General features: G+C 45.0%; 1 pseudogene; it reads right to left on the minus strand.

Moving 5' to 3' along the window:
* Window positions 1-929: 929 nt before the first annotated feature.
* Window positions 930-12,176, minus strand: part of LOC150047010 (pyrethroid hydrolase Ces2e-like) — a 20,384-nt pseudogene continuing 9,137 nt past the window's right edge.

Consider the following 12,176-nt stretch of genomic DNA (forward strand, 5'->3'; position numbering starts at 1 on the left):
AATAGTTTTTTTAAGGAACCCAGCTATATATATATATATTGGGGTTATGAGGCTTGAACTAGGCCTGGGTGCTGTCCCCGAACTCCTCAGCTCAGGGCTACTGCCCTACCCTTGAGCCAAGCCCCACTTCTCATTTTCTAGAGATTAATTGGAGATAAGAGTCTCAGGTCCTTTTGTGCTCGGGCTGGCTTTGAACCTTGATTCTCAGATCCCAGTCAGGAGATCTTATAGGCATGAGCCACTGCGCCTGGCCTATATTTTTGTTTTTGAGCAGAGGATCTAGCTATGTGTCCCTGGATAGCCTGGAACTCTTAGGCTCATAGAATCCTCCTGACTCTTCTTCCAAGGGAGCTTGGACTAGAGACATATACCACAAAAACTTCTGGGATGCAGCTTATGATAATCTTGTTATAGTTATCTGAACTTACAAAGACAGTAGGACTTTGAGGAAACTGAGGCTCAGAGAAAGGACACGGTCAAGCATACAACATCTCGTGTTTTCTGGTGACTTCTTACAAATTAGAGGGAAGGAAAAAAAAGAGTTATTGAGGTGTAGATATAGGATTTTGATTCCCTGGTGTGAGTAACATTTCTCAAAACATCTTGTCTTGAAGAAGGACTAGAGGTTTGGAGAAGAGAGGGGGGGGGGGAGGATGGGGAGATGGAGGACAGAAGACATACTGGAGCTGATCCATCTACATTGCATTGGGAGATTTTTTTTGTTTAGTAAGAAAGTGCCCAGGCAAGTAGGCAATGAACATTTTGCAGAGGGTTGTTCATAAGTGTTAGCTGGTTAGACAGAAAAAGGGGTGGATGGGTAAGTGAATGGAAGTGCCAACTCCTATTCCTTGTGGGTATGTGGGTATTTCAGGACGACACTACCTACATTCAGGCCAGGCTCAGCCCAACACAGGCTGCTATAGCTCTATTCACTTCTCAGCCTCCTTGTGCTCCTGAATCTTCTGGGGCAGAGTCTCAGTCCAGAATTTCAGCCTGGAGGCCTTCAGGGCCTGGCTCACACTAGGCTGCATGTTCAGCTGCAGGTACTGCTCACCTTGGGTTGAAGACAGGCCAGTAGGGAAGGTCCATGCTGTTAGGATTCCTGTGAACATTCCCCCGCCCCCCCCCTCCGCCCCCAACACCAAGTAGGGCAGGTGACAGTCACTCGAGTCCTGCTGAACCCCAGCTTAGGACAGGCAGCTCAAAGATGGGGTGAGAAATGAGAGGGAGATTTCTTGATATAAGAAAACAAGAACCCCCCCCCCCCCCCAGATATCCTACAATAGATGAGTGGATCCAGCAAATGTGATACTTATACAAAGTGGAATCTCACACAGCCATTAGAAAAAAATAGTATTCTGTCATTTTTCAGGGAAAGTAGGCTATGCTCAGAAAGACAAACAGCCCATGTTTTTGCTCATACGCAGAAGCTAGATCTAAACTACATGGAGGCATAATAAATTATACAAGTCTCTAGGCACTCACACGCAGTGAAACCAAAGGAGGATACTCAAGAGAAGAACACAAAAGCCTTATGCCTATGTGCATCTGATCATATAAATAATATTTATTGAAATGAACTCCAGGGGCCAGGAATATGGCCTAGTGGTAGAGTGCTTGCCTAGCATGCATGAAGACCTGGATACCACATACACAGAAAAAGCTGGAAGTGGTGCTGTGGCTCAAGAGGTAGAGGGCTAGCCTTAGAGAAAGCTCAAGGACAGTGTCTAAGCCCTGAAGTCAAGCCCCAGGACTGGGAAAAAACAAAAAACAAACTCCAGGAAATGGAAATGAGGGTTTTCTCCACCCCCCTTGTTACTGCTTTTCTTTTCATCTTGTGTGTTCATTTATCATTTGGGGAGAGAGTAATGAGCTACATAGAAATTGAGGGACAAAAGGTGAACAAGTTCAGCAGCACTATTCATGAGATATTATGTCTAAAGTGAACATACAACCTGTGGATAGGGATGGAAAGGGGAGAGAGCGAGGGGAGCAGAGAAATTGTCCAAAAAGAAATGTACTCTTTACCTTACTTCTGTCACTGTAACCCCTTCGTGCATCACCTTTATAATAACAATAAAAATTAAATTAAAAAGAACTATGTTATCTCTCATCTCTTTTGCTGTCCCTTGGTTATCTCATATTGTTACAGTATCTCACTTTGTTATCTGGTATATTGGATATATTTGTATTTGGTTATGTGTAATTGGATAGGGAAGGGGGGGAAACCAAGATGGGGGGTGGGAAGGAGGGTAATGGGGACCAAGACATGTAAAAGGGTATCAATGTATGTGAATTAATGCACCTTCTATCTGGCAAATATCATGTAACCCTTTTATTAATTACAATAAAAATATTAAAAAAAGAAGAACAAAGCTGGGTGCTGGTGGATCACATCTGTAACTCCTGCTACTCAGGAGGCTGAGATTTGATGACATTGGTTTGAAGACAGCCTGGGCAGAAAAGTCTGTGTGACACTCATCTCCAATAAATTACTCAGAAAATGCCAGAAGTGGTGCTGTGGCTCAAGTGGCAGAGTGTTAGCCTTGAGCAAAAGAAGCTCAGGGACAGTGCCCAGGCCTTGCGTTCAAGCCCCAGAACCTGTGAAAACCAAAAGAAAACAAGGACCACTAGTGTCTGCTCTGTGTAGCTCAGGGCCACCTGACTGGCCTGTGTTGTCCTTCTCACACAGAGGCAGGGGCTGATATTTCCCACAGGACTGATTACCTTTTAGGGACAAGGACTAGTATCCATGAGATGAGTGGGTGCTGAGTTAGGGAGGAGGGATGTCAGGTAATTAGGTGCCATGGATGCTAACGAGGACACTAAGGACAAGAGAAGCCCTGGGTGGATTTCATCTGAGGAGGTTTGGATGGGGTATCCTCTTACCCATTCCTAGCAAGCTTGGCTCAGTACTTCATAATCCTCCTGCTCAGTAGCTCCTCCTCCTCAGTGAAGTCAAAGGCACAGAGAAGAACTAGAGTGTTGAACCTGACCAAACTATCTGGCTTCTTCTTCATGCTCCACACCCACCATTCAACTGTAGTCTGAACCTGAAAAACAGGCCTGGGCCTCTTCCCTCTGTCACAACCAAGGATCAGACACGCCTATCCCACAGCTTTCCAGGACGCATCCCAGCTTCTACCTGAACCTACTACACTATGAAAACTCATGAGCCAGAGGCCCTCATTTCCCCTATGGCCCTGGAAATCAATTAGGAATAGTCCTGTGCCTAATTTGAACCCTCCTGCAGCTTTTTGAACTACAAGATGTTGTATACTCGATCTTGTCTTTTCTCTGAGCCTCACTTTTCTCATATGGTGTTCCCCTCAGGCATTCTAGTGTGACCCACCCTGGTTTATGAAAACTAAGAAGACTTACTGCTGCTGGCCCAGAAGGAGGACCCAAAGACAAAGGGAACCTCATCACAATGGTCAGCCTTCACCACTGGGGCCTCATGTCTTTTAATATGCTGAGTGGCTGCTGGAACTCACAGAACTAAATGGAGGTGTGGGAATCTAGAGGTGTGGATAAATTATGACATTGTGTATGACATAGTGGCCCCTCACCTAGAGCTGTTCTTTCACATTTTTTTTTTTGTTGATAAGATAGCTAGGTTTAAGCTGACTGGAATCTGGACTAATATGGTGAGGAAATCCAGGTGGGAAGAAGCCTGGCAAAGCCCAGAGAAGTAGACAGAGTAGCCAATGCTCCATTTTCCAACCTCTAAGATGGGCAAGGGATGCATGGTACTGCCATCTTCCTGGTAAACTCACTGGGAAAAACTTTGGTTAAAGCATAAGTTGGAGGGGCTAGGGATGTGGCTTAGTGGTAACGTGCTTGTCTAGCATGCATGAAACCCTGAGTTTGATTCCTTAGTACCCCATAAACAAGAAAAGTCAGAAGTGGCGCTGTGGTAGAGTGCTAGCCTTGAGCAAAAGAAGCAGGACTGGTCAATAAATAAATAAATAAAAATATCTAAATAAAATCATGGGTTTGATTTCCTATCTGTGTGGTCCAGGACTGGCAATAAATAAATAAATAAAGGCTTGGATTTCCTATCTGTGTGGTCTTGGTCTTGTCATTGACTGTTTAAGCTTTTAGCTTTTTTTCTTTCATCTGAGACAAGGATGTAACTCAGTAACCAATGCTTTATGTTCATGGTTAGCCTCCCTACCACTGGAGCTATGTTCCTAATCCCTCATCTACACTTGCACTTCTACTCACACTTTTGTAAAGTGCCAGTGATGTCTGTGTGTTATAGGAGAATTTACTGACGTGTGGAACATCAAGTACCTGGCACTGGGAATTTGAGACAGACAAGCGTGGGGACTTAGACATCACAGAGCTGCCCGCTGCGCAGACAGTACTCACACTGCAAATGTGCTACTTGCAGTGCAGGCATCACAAACATGAAGTCCCCCATCATGTCCTGGAACTGGGCTTGGAGGGTGTGGGGTCCTCAGTGTCCCCCATGTACTCTTGCATCAGCAGGTCAGCACACTCAGCAGGCAGGTTCTGTCCCCAGAGGATGAGAGAGAGTCAGGCTAGGCAGGCAGGGCAGTGGCAGGGAGGAGGCAGCCTTGGGGTGGGGAGATGGACTCTGGGGTGGGGAAAGGGCCAAGCTCTGGTGTAACCCGGCCACACACACACACACACACACACACACACACACACACACACACACACACAGATAACACATTCTATGTTGTAGAGTTGACTGTGTAAACAAAAGCCTTGGGACGCCCATCCATTGGGGTAGATGATCAGATCCTTACTTTGATTCCTACCATGTTCTGCATAACAGCTGGCAAGGTCTTCTTATTTATTTCCTTTATGGTGTCAGCAAGTCCCAGGCTCTGAGTGGTGGGGAGACAATTTAAATTCATGAAGGTATCTTGCCCTGCCCCACCATGCACCCCCTGCCACTCACATACATAACAGATGAGGTCCCCAGCCTACTAATGAGGTAGAACTAAGTCTCACCATGGGTGTCATCAATGTTGACACCAATGATGCTTGGGACAGGGTGGAAGTCAGCCGAGGCCAGCAGCTCCTTGGGGTGTCTGGGTAGGAAAACCCCATCCACCAGAGCAGGGATGAAATTGAAGGTCTGAGAAGGCATGTATGATCGGGATTGGAGATCACAGACCACATATTTTCTAATGTCTTCATGTTACTTCAATCCCATCCCAATTCTTCCCAGCATTTGATTCCATAAACATCCCCAAAGATCCAACACTTGGGTTTGTCTCCCTTCTTCTTCATTTCTCATCCAGGGCCACAAGAACAGATTCATTGTTTCAGGGTATTAGGACCTGGTGATTCACATCCTGTTTCCTTTTCTCCCTCAGGGAGCTGTGGGCAGGTTCCCCCTGCCTGACCCTCATTTAGGCTGTTCAGCCTGACCTTGAAAATAGCCAGCATTTCCTCTTCACTCTTGGCCCGCAGGCAGTGCACCAGGGCCTCTGAATCCATCTGCTCACAGCCAGACAATTTGGCCACCATCCGGAAAACAACCAAGCAGGGACTACCTCCTCCTTTGAAGTAGCAAGGTAGGCTTGCCCAGACCTAGACTGATGCAAGTTACTCAGGTCTACTAGGATATGGAGTGTGGATTGCTGCAGGTGTGAACTTGTTTCTACTTTTGTGATGCTCAGAGGCCCCGGCTAAAGGAGACATCCCCACAGCCTACATGGCTATGTCCACCATAATCATGAATCCCGGTGTAGCCTTGTTGGCCAGACACCACACTCAACCTTTGTGAGGCAGAGTAAACCAGAAGCTGTTAGTGTGGGAGAAAATACAGGGAGGCTGGACTAGGGTAGCCGAGGGCACTCACTGAGGAGACTGCTTCAGAGGAGCTGGAGATGAGGCCTGGCAGCAGGGCCATCCCACTCTCCATGATGGCACCATGGAAGAGCCCGTGGGACAGGGGTGACAGGATATGTGAGGACACACTTGTGACACCTGAAGACTCTCCCAAAATGGTGACTTGGTCAGGGTTTCCTCCAAAATGGGCGATGTTCTGTTGAACCCAGCGTAGGCCAGCCACTTGGTCCTGGTAGCCCCAGTTGCCAGTGGCAAAGAATCAAGAAATGAAAAGAACAGGAAAGAGAAAGTTGAACAGTTGTGGCCTGACTATGAAAAGCGTAAGCCTAACTTTACATGTGCTGGGGAGTCAGGGAGGGAGGAGTCGATTGGAAACATCTTATAGTCCACATAAACCTGGGCTGTGTAATCCTGATCATTGTTGAAGTGCATGTTAGATACATTGGATTCAATCTCCCTTAAACTAGGGCACCCATGTGTATGTCCCATTATGGCAGCCCAGATACTCCTGGGCTTCCAGGAACAGGGTGGTGTCTAATTAGCTGCTTTGTGTCATCAGAACCAGCTTATACCTCCCTGGGGCCCTCCTTACCATCTGACATATCTCTATAGAGAAGTAACCCTCCTCCCCACGCCCCAAGCTCTGTCAGGGAGTTACTCATGAATCAGCAATTATGCTTGATGTCACCTGGTGTGGCTGAACTGGGACAGAAGCTGTTCATACACATCAGAGACTGAGATTTTTCCAATACCTTTCCAAGTCTGAAATCATACCACGGTCCATCCAAGGTTCTTTGCTGGATGAGATTTCTACTCATGCATATCCACTGTGGCCACCTGCCGCTCATGTTGATACATGTGACAGGGCAAACTTGTTAAAGGATGCAATGGTGATGATATGTTCCTCTTAAGAGATCAGCTGCCTAGGGGATGCTTCACCCTCAGGAAAAAGCCCTCCATGAAATGATATGAGGAGGTAAAAAAGCCAGGACATAAAGTCTTTATGATCTACTAACTCCTGTTTCAACTGTCTTTGGCTTGGATTGGTTCAGAATCACAAGCCAGAACCTGGTAGAGAACAGGTAAGGGAGGGGGTCTGGTCAGAGTAGGCTATAGATGAGGTGAGTGGAGACTCCCTAAGGCAGCTTAAGCAGCGGAGGGTAGTGGAGGCCATCAGGGTCCACACTAAGTTGCTCTGGTGAGAGGGATCAAGGGCTGCACACACATTCTTGGGCATAGCTCCCTCCATGTATGATCTACTGGGGACTGTGTAGCAGGCACACAGCACATCCACCCCCTCTGCCCTGGAAACCAAGTTTTACTTTTGCCCAGGGTTAATGCACAGGTGAAAGAAGCCCAGGACATCTCAATTCCGCTTTATGATCTGCTGGGAACCTGTGTACTACCCAAGGTCAGAAATGCTTCTCAGGCCACACCAGAGCATGACAAGACGCTTTTCAGGCCATTGTGGTTACCCACCCAGAGACAAAAGCAGCGTGAATGATAATTACATTATCGGGGCAGCTATTTCAATAGATACAAATCAGTTGTTATAAGTATAGCTGCAGCAATACAGAGAAGGATAATCCCCAGAGTATCTGGTCTGACTACTACTTGGAGATTCTGAAGTGGAAGTCTAAATGCATGACATGTCTTCCCATTTTGGGCTCACTCCTCAGTGTTGTCAGGCATCTGTGACCTTCTCTGGTCATCACCCTAGGCATTTAGTGGAGGCTTAAGTAGCACAGTTTTCCCACACTGTTATCTGTCATCTTTACTTGCTCCTCCCTTCCCCAAGTCTCAAACTCTGCTTTATTCAATGTGGCAGATCTTACTCTGATTCCATTCCCTCCCCACAGATGTCTCACCCTTGATCCAGAGTGGGAAAAGCAGGAACCCACAGACTACTGTGGTCAGCCAGGCAGAAAGTTGGTGAAGCAGCATGGCTGGCTCCCAGGACCGTTTCTTCGCCCCTTTGTGGCACAGTACAACTCGCTAACAGGCACAATTTACCTAGACTTTGCCCAGGCAGGAGTTTGGACCTGACAGGGAGTAGCCAAGGACATAGGAAAGGTTGGGCAAGGTTGTTTCTGTAAGAGAATGGTACCAACAGGTCACAGGAAGTCAGTCAGCATGCTGAGTGTGAGTCCTCCCTGCTCCTCCTGTTCTTTTCCCCTCCTCCAGAGGTGCTGTGTGGTTTTTACAGCCCTTGAGATACTAGGAACTGTTACTGAGGGGAAGGTAGTAATGGAGAAATTCAGGGCAGGTCTCTAGAGAAGCAGGTTCAGTATCCCGCAGATAGACAATGTCCTCTACCTTGCATGGGACAGAGGTGAGCACTTGAGCAGAGACAGGGAGCTATGACTGCTCATTTTGAAATGCCTTCTTGAACTCACTGCTCACAGATCACCACGTCCACCTTCATTGCTTAGACTCATGGTCTGAGGGTGTGCCTAGACCCCTTCCTATTTAGAAATGCCAGTCCATTCAAATATATTTCTCACTGTGGCATTTCTTTTTTTTCCTTTTTTATTGCAATTAATAGAAGGGTTATAATTATATTTGCCAGATAAAAGGTGCATTACTTCACAAAAATTATTAGATTTCTTGATCACGGCCATTCTAACTGGAGTGAGGTAGAATCTCAGAGTTGTTTTGATTTGCATTTCTTTTATGGCCAGAGATGTAGAGCATTTCTTCATGTGTCTATAGCCCATTCTTATTTCTTCAGAGAAGACTCTCTTTAAGTCTTTGGCCCATCTTTTAATGGGATGGTTGTTTCTTTGGAGATTAGTTTTGGAGTGACTCAATTTTTTAGCTGTTGATATATTTTAGATATTAGGCCTTTGTCTGTTGTCTGGTTAGTGAAGATCTTCTCCCACTCTGTGGGCTTTCTATTTAGCTTGCTAGCTATGTCCTTTGTCACTGTGGCATTTCTTTTTTTTTTTAAAGAATTTATTAACGTTGATTTTTACATCATATTTTAAATGACAAGTTTAACCTATAAGTGTTCAAGGAGGAAATCTATTTACAATCACTGGGACTTGGTATTTAGAACTTAATCACAATTAGGCTAAGGGTTTGTATGTCATAGAAACATATTAATTTATGAAATAAAACATTATGTCTATAGAGTCATAGGTTTTTATATCTATATAGTTATGTTTGTATTTCCATTACCATGTCCATTGCTTTGGGTATGCAGTTATTGAGTCCTTGCTCTTGTAGTCTTTGGATTTAATAGCCACATATTAAGGATACCATGCACCTTTTGTTCCTTAGGTCTTGACTTGTCTCACTCAACATGATTCACTCTAGATTCATCCACTTCCCTGTGAATGCCATTATTTTATCTTGTCTGTTGGCTATGTAGAATTCCATTGTGTATATACATATACCACATTTTCTGTATCCATTCATCTGCAGTAGGGCATCTGGATTATTTCCATCACCTGGCTATTGTGAATAGTGCAGAGATGAACACAGCTGAGCAGGTGTCTTTATAATATCCTGGGTCATCCTGTTCAGGATAGATGCCCAGAAGTGGTATGGCGGGATCATAGGGAAGGTCTATTTTCAGTTCTTTAAGGAACCTCCACACTGCTTTCCAGAGTGGCTGAACTAGTCTACATTCCCACCAGCAGTGTAGTAGGGTTCCTTTTTCCTCCACAACCCTGCCAGCAACTGTCATTGTCTGAGTTCAAGATCTTGGCCATTCTTGTTGGGGTAAGGTGGTATCTTAGGGTTGTTTTTATTTGCATTTCCTTTATGACCATAGATGATGAACATTTTCTCATATGCTTTTCTGCCATTTTAATCTCTTGCTCTGATAAGTATCTCTTTAGTTCCCTTGCCCATTTAGTGAATGGTTTGTTGGGTTTGGGGAAGATTAGTTTCTTGAGTTCCCTGTAGATACTGGATATTAAGCATTTGTCAGATGAATTGTTGGTGAGTATCTTTTCCCAGTTGGTTGGCTGTCTTTCCACTTTTGCGACTATGTTTTTTTCTGTACAGAAACTTTTTATTTTTAGGTAGTCCCATTTATCGAGTCTCTTTCCAATCTGTTATGACCCTAGGATTCTGTTCAGGAATCTTTTGCCTGTGCCTATGAGTTCCAGTGTCTCTCCTACTTTATCATGTAGCAGTTTCACGGTTTCCGGTCTGACATTGAGGTCTTGGATCCACTTTGAGTTAATGCTTGTGCATGGCAAAAGGCTAGGGTCAATTTTTAGTTTTCTGCATGTGGATGCCCAGTTTTGCCAGCACCAATAATTGAATAGGCTGTGTTTGTTCCACTGTATATCTTTGGCTCTTTTGTCAAATACAAGTTGCCTATAGGTATGTGGTTCTATTTCTGGGTCTTCTATTCCGTTCCACTGTTTTTGTGCCAGTACCAAGCAGTTTTTGTTATTATGGCTCTATAGTAGAGTTTGAAGTCTGGTATTGTAATACCACCAGCATTGCTCTTTTTGCCTAGAATTGTTTTGGCTATTCTAGGTCTTTTCTTGTTCCATATGAATCTTTGGATTGTATCTTCTATTTCCGTAAAGAATGTCTTTGCAATTTTGATAGGGATTGCATTGAATTTGTATATCAATTTTGGCAGTATGGCCATTTTCACTATGTTGGTTCTCCCTAGCCATGAGCATGGATGTCTTTCCATTTCCTAGTGTCCTCTTTAATTTCTTTCACTGGGCTTTTATAGTTTTCATTGAATAATTCCTTTACATCTTTGGTTAAGTTAATTCCTAAGTATTTTATTCTTTGGGGGGCTATTGTGAATGGGATCATTTTCTTGATTTGGCCTTCTGTTTGTGTATTGTTGGTGTACAAGAAGGCTACTGACTTCTGGAGGTTGATTTTGTATCTTGATTGTGGCATTTCTTAATGACCCATTTCCCTAGTCACCCTATCCCCACCTCCTCTGGTGGCTGAGATCAAGTGCACAATCATTTATCCACTTGAAAAACATTGAAGAGAAACTTGCTGGTTGCAGCACTGTGAGGAGACAGGGTTTTCTGGGCCTGTGGTAATCTGGGAGCCAGGTCTGTCATCAGGAATGTTTGAAACACATGGATCTTGTTAGGCTGCAGTGACACAGCAGGAGCCAGGAGCTGCAGCCCAGCCTGACTTTCCAGAGAAATGATGGCAGGTGCAACCTCACAGGGTCTTTACTGCCTGTGAGAATCAGCTTTGCGTCTGATACACAATACTGTTGAGAACTTACAGACTGGTTCCACAGGCTTTTTTTCTTGGTAGTCTTCCTGAAGGGTTCATTTCTCCTGATAGGACTGAAGTGTCTCTGACCTCCATTCCAGCCACAAGATGGAATGCACATTCAGATGGTAGGACAATCTAATGCACTGTGGCCCAGGACACAGTCCCAGACCCTTCCTGGAAAGATGCTATTAGTAGACCCACAGATAGTTTGTAGAATAGACAAAGAGATGGATCACGGTCAGCACAGGTGTATTGCAGAGCCTCAAGCCAAAGCTTGAAGATTCACATCTGCTTATAGGCTCGGATGTTTGTGGGAATGTTAGTGTAATCCAGTAAGGGCTAATAAAAAAATAACTAATGTGTTTGTTCTGTGTTCTGTCCGTGTGTGTGTGTGTGTGTGTGTGTGTGTGTGTGTGTGTGTGTGTATGTGTGTGTGTACTGGAGCCTGAACTCATGGCCTGAAAGCTTTCCCTTAGCGTTTTCCCTCAAGGCTGGTGTTGTACTCCACTAAGCTCCAGTTTTGGCTTTTTGCTGGCTAACAGAAGATAAAAATCTCATGGATTTTCCTGCCCAGGTTGACTTTAAACTACAATAATCAGATCTCAGTCTCCTGAGTACTAGGTATAGACCACTAGCCCATGGCCTCACCCACGTGTTCGGGTAGGGATTGATAAGAAAGTAAGTAATAGTGAGATATAGATGTTATGCAGACTGGGGCGCAACTGAACAATGGAGGGAATGAAATAAGGGTGTTAGTTCACAGTCTTGGTCTGGTGCCAGCTAAATGGGTTCAGCCAGATAAAAGGAGAAGGTGAGCCTGGAGTGTTGGTAAATCCAAGCACTGGTCTGGAATGTCAGGTTAAGGACTTTAGGCCACTCCGACTTAAGAGATCTCTCTGACCTTCATTCTTCGAACCTAACAGCCCTTGGGCTGGGGTGCTGAGACTTTAGGTCCTTGAAGTCCAGTGTGGCATAAAAAGTTCCTTTATTTTAACTGAAAATCACAATGCTTCTTCTTAATACCATGGCTGTTGTTCACCACTGCAAGGCTGAAGGGCCCCACATGGCCTGCCACCCGCTGCACTGTCATTCAGAGACCTTGGTATCCACAATAACCATGCTAA

The sequence above is a fragment of the Megascapheus bottae genome, chromosome 24, assembly GCF_031878675.1.
Source record: "Megascapheus bottae isolate mThoBot1 chromosome 24, mThoBot2.hap1, whole genome shotgun sequence".
NCBI lineage: Eukaryota > Metazoa > Chordata > Mammalia > Rodentia > Geomyidae > Megascapheus > Megascapheus bottae.